Source organism: Gossypium hirsutum, chromosome A13 (assembly GCF_007990345.1).
Source record: "Gossypium hirsutum isolate 1008001.06 chromosome A13, Gossypium_hirsutum_v2.1, whole genome shotgun sequence".
Classification (NCBI taxonomy): domain Eukaryota; kingdom Viridiplantae; phylum Streptophyta; class Magnoliopsida; order Malvales; family Malvaceae; genus Gossypium; species Gossypium hirsutum.
This window is the reverse complement of record NC_053436.1, coordinates 34532975-34538170: the sequence shown is the minus strand read 5'-3', so window position 1 is coordinate 34538170 and position 5196 is coordinate 34532975. Positions and strand designations below refer to the sequence as shown.

General features: G+C 39.4%; 1 non-coding gene across 1 annotated transcript; it reads right to left on the bottom strand.

The window, feature by feature from the left end:
* Positions 1-2047: 2047 nt before the first annotated feature.
* LOC121213198 (small nucleolar RNA R71) lies at positions 2048-2154 on the bottom strand. Its single transcript, XR_005908570.1, has one exon. It is a non-coding gene; the product is annotated as a small nucleolar RNA R71 (small nucleolar RNA).
* Positions 2155-5196: the final 3042 nt, after the last annotated feature.

The following is a 5196-nucleotide window of genomic DNA, read 5'->3' as shown; positions in this document are numbered from 1 at the left end:
AGCATCATGATGGTTCGGCCAATTCATGTACCATCTTCAAGCATGAACTGGATTTTAATGCTATTTGTGTGAACATGTTAAATACCTGTGTGAACAGAATTTAAGTTAGTGTGAACAACATAGATGCCGAATATCAATAGGCATTTTAGGCTTATAAATAGCTTACTTGTTTATTGTAAAAGGTTACAGAATTTGATTATTGAAAACTTGATTGTGAGGTTTCCTCCTATCCTATTTCGTACGAGTCTCGTTCTGACTTATCTAGCTCGCTAGTGGCGTCAACCCGACTTCTTGAACTTATCACCATCCTGGTGTGGCGTTCATCCACCTTTTTATACCTTTGGTTCCTACCTCTCTATAGGTAACGGGTCAAGGTCCATCTTCGACAATCCATTTAATCCACCTTGAGCAATATAAGTCCCGGGGCAATACTTCATATAGTATTGAATCGTTCTTCGCTTGAGTTCTATTTTTCCATTCCATTTTAACTATTAAATTATAAACAATATTTCTTTATTTCACCGAGCCTATCAAACATCTATCCAAACCATCTTTTGAACCCATTTTCTCAACTTCCGCTATAAAAAAATCATCTAACTCCATCTATCTACAAAATCGAACAAACTTCTCGTCGACGATTGGGCAATCAAGTGAATCGACTCAATCAATCGGGCTGGATCACATCACATTGAATCCAACATGCATGCATCTTACACACCACATTCGGCCAACCTTTCCCATGCATCTTCCACATTCGGCTGAACCTAAATAAAACAAATGAACCTCATTAATTTAACTCAATTCAGCTGAATTAATTTAAAACATAATATGAGCATACTAATTAACATTAAGCCGAATTAAATATGTACTAAACAAGACACATTAATTCGGCTGAACATAGTTAATTCATGTAATATATTCAAACAAATTAAATGACATCTAGACACCTTTAATTCAACCAAATCAACATATTAAACACTTGTAATAATTTAAGACATATTTAAAAGCTGTAATAAAACTTATTTAAATGCTTATTTAAATGGTCTAAAATTCCAGCAGCAAATTAATTAGCTAGAACGAAATTCAGCTTCAAAGAAGTTGAATATGTTCAGCTCGTTTTTAAACTCCTTGCTATCATTTTCCTCAACCCGTTCCACCATTGCTAAAATAGCATCGTTGAATCGTCTAGCTCTAGCTCGCGTTATTGGACCAATGGGCAGCTTAATGGCTTCTTGTTCGTTCTCCATTTGGTTCGTAGGCAAGCTCACATCAGGGTGGCTGGCCAATGCTTATATAGGCCTTCAACAAATCCTAATCTCACAAGTAACTAATAAAAATTAAACCTAATTAATAAAATAACAAGGTAAATTTGGCCATGCACTTATATGGGCTGTTTTGGGCCGAATTTTACATGTAATGCTCCTAAAGATTAAAAAATTAAATTAAACAAGTAAGATGTTTACAAATTGGGCCCTTGGACATTTTGGCCTGATTTTCAACTAAGTATGAAGAAATTTCTTGATTGGGCTGGATTTTGGTTATTGGGCCTCGCCTTCAAGAATTTGGGCTCGTGATCCATCTCCTACCAAAATTGGGTCGTTGACGCTCGTAATGGAGATCCAATGCGTTTTGGCTGCAAGATTTGGTTTCTTGGACCAAGATTTCCAAGATTTGAAATCTTGATTTTCTTGATTCTTGAAATCTCTTCGAACAACAAAATTGGGCCAAGATTCGGTTTCTTGATTTTCTTGAAAACAAGAAAGTGAATCTTGATTTTCTTGTTCTCTCGTGTATGCATCTAAGGCCTTGCTAACAAGCTCTTGAATGGTCCCATTTAGTTTGGACCACATTTGTCGGGCCTTTGATCTCGTTATTGGGCCTTGTGGCAATGTGAGCCCATCACGTTCTTGAACTTGGATTGGGCCTTTATGACTCGTATCATCTACCCGGGCAGGATCACATCATCGTTCCACGGGAGTCAATCACTACTTGGGAATAAATGACCGAAAAGTTTTTATTAAAATATTTTCCACCGGCTAAAACTGCTAAACTACGTAATGATATCTCTTCTTTTGTGCAGATGGATTTAGAAACACTCTACGATACATGGGAGAGGTACAAGGACCTCTTGAGAAGATGCCTTCACCATGGGTTACCACTCTGGCTACAGGTTCAAACCTTTCATAATGGCCTGAATCCTTCGACTCGACAAATGGTTGACGTAGCTGCTAACGGAACCATCAATAATAAGACACCTGAAGATGCTTATGAATTTATAGAGGAGATGCCACTGAATAACTATCAGTGGCAAGTCATGAGGACAAAGCAACGAAAACAACCGGCATTTATAACATCGATTCGATCACCATGCTCTCTAATTAGTTAGAACTCTTGAATAAGAAAATTGATCGTTTTCTTAGTACTTCACAGGTTCACCCAGTAATGCAGTGCGAAGTAAGTGGAGGTGGATCAAGCAGTTCAGAATACCCACCTTATGGCCACAACATGGAGAACAAGTAGTTAAATTACATAGGTAACAATCCTCGATCTCAAAACAATCCTTATAGCAGTACTTACAATGTAGGTTGGAGGAACCACCCAAATTTTTCATAGGGAGGCCAAGGAAATCAGAGACCACCACCCCCTCTAGGCTTTCAGCAACTACCGTACCAGTAGGAGAAAAAGCCGAACCTTGAGGAGATGCTAACCAAATTCATCTCGATGTCAGAAAATCATTTTCAGAATACTAAGACAGCACTCAAAAATCAACAAGCATCAATCCAGGGGCTCGAAACTCAGATTGGATAGCTCGCCAAGTTAATTGTTGAACGACCACAAGGTAGCCTGCCAAGCAACACTGAATCTAACCCAAGGGAGCAATGCAACGCGATTTCCATTTAAGATGAGGAAGGGTTGGTTGCAAAACCAAGGCCAGAAACGGTGGTAAGCAAAGGTAAGAATGAGGTAGGCCAAAATAACCCAAAACCGGTGAGTACAGAATATAAACCTCGTGTGACATACCCCAATGCGACAAGGAAAGACCGATCAGATGAACAATTTGGTAAATTCCTTAAACTTTTAAAGAAACTACATGTTAACTTACCGTTTATTGAAGTCTTTTTGCATATGCCAAACGCAGTCAAGTTTTTAAAGGATCTTTTAATGAATAAACGAAAGTTGGATGAGGCATCGCATGTGGAACTGAATGCAGTTTGCTTAGCCGTATTACAAAATAAACTACCCAAAAAATTGAAAGATCCAGGGAATTTTACGATTCCTTGTTTAATTGGTAGTTCAGACGTTCATAATGCATTGGCTGACTTAGGGGCAAGCATTAATGTTATGCCTTATAAAATGTTTAAACAGCTAGGTCTTGGGAAACCCAAACAAACTAGGATGAGCATTCAATTGGCTGATAAAACCATTAGATTTCTTAGGGGTATCATTGAAGATGTTCTTGTTAAGATCGATAAATTTATATACCCAGTAGACTTTGTTGTTCTAGACATGGAAGAGGATAGTAACGCACCTTTAATTTTAGGACGACCCTTTCTAGCGATTTCTAGAACCATTATTGATGTTGGCACAGGTGAACTCACACTTCGTGTGGGAGACGAAACAATCACCCTTTAAGCTCGTAATTAACACATCGAAAATTGAAGGTGGTTGTATAAATCATTCTACTAGTACTGATCATGTGGTGAAACCTTCTGTGTAGAAAATAGTTACGAAAAAATGCATATGAGCCGTGTTCAAACAACAACAAAGGACCTATCTATGAAGAACGAAGGCTACAAATCGATGAGCTAGATGAATGGTGGACACAGAAACCAAGAACACCCAATAAACCAAAACCGAGCCAGGACGAGCTCAATACCTCAACAAATAACTTAAGGTTGGAGACAAAGTACTACTAGATCCAGCAATCCTTGCATTACCACTTCTGAACCTAATGAAGAAATTTCTCTTACGGTACTCAGTATTTTCCCATATGGTACAGTCGAGGTAAATCATACCAAATTCAGCACATTTAAGGTAAACAATACTCGTCGGAAACCTTATGTTGATAAAGTTTATAGTAAGAATGAGGAGTGTAAACTCCTCGCACCACCTTGACCATGCAGAAGAGAGGTAAGTCGAGCTTAGACTATAAATAAGTGCTTCTCGGGAGGCAACCCAAGCACTAACAGTGCTAATTTCTTTAAATCTTAGTTTTTAACATCTAACATAGTAACCGAATCATGGAACGCAGGCTTTCTAAATACCACACGGCCAGACACACGGGCATAGGGCAAGATTTTTCCCCAACACGGGGTGCATTAATTTGCCACGGCCGTGCAATATGGCCGTGGGCAAAAATGCCAAAACAACACGGGCGTAAGACACGCCCATGCCTCAAAACCGTGGTTGAAACTGAGAATGTAACACTGGCATTCGACATGCCTGTGCCATCCACCTGTGGTCGACACTGTCAAAACGAACACGGGAGTGGACCTATGTACACGGGGCGTGGGAGAAGCGAACTAAGCAAGACACAGCCATGCGACACGGCCGTGTGCGCCCACACGCCCAAGTCACACAGGCATGGGCAGAATGTCAGACGCACCCAAATTCAAAATTTGCGAAACACACAGGCAAACCCCTCACTATTCATCATCTCCCTCCCCAAAAATCCCTAACCCTAGCCACTGCAACTCCACATGCCCTACCCTCTACGCCCGTGCGCCGCCTACAACACCGATTTCAACGCCCCAAGTTCCTTCTTTTTGCATTTTTCAGTCTTTTCTCTCTATTTTCTTTAAATATGTGGCTTATTTCATGATTCATTTGCTATATTGAACTATTTTTGAATATTCATAGTTTGAACAATAAAATACTCATTTGCAATACTCTTCCATTTTTCCTTGTTTCCATGAAATTTATGCCTACCCACATGCATTTATTCATTATTTCCATAATCCTCTAACTTGATATATTTAGTGGTTTTAGTTTTTATCATCTCGTACGTAAATTTCATAAAATATTCATATTTAGCCTTGATTTTCCATACTATTCTTGGGGCATATTAATTGAACTTCAATTTTTCAATGCAGGTACAATGTTGTCCTCACGTGGTAAGAAGACCGCTATTCCTGCCTCGATAAAGAGGAAAGGAGCATCGTCATCCTCGGGTCCTACCACGAAGATTAGGCACCC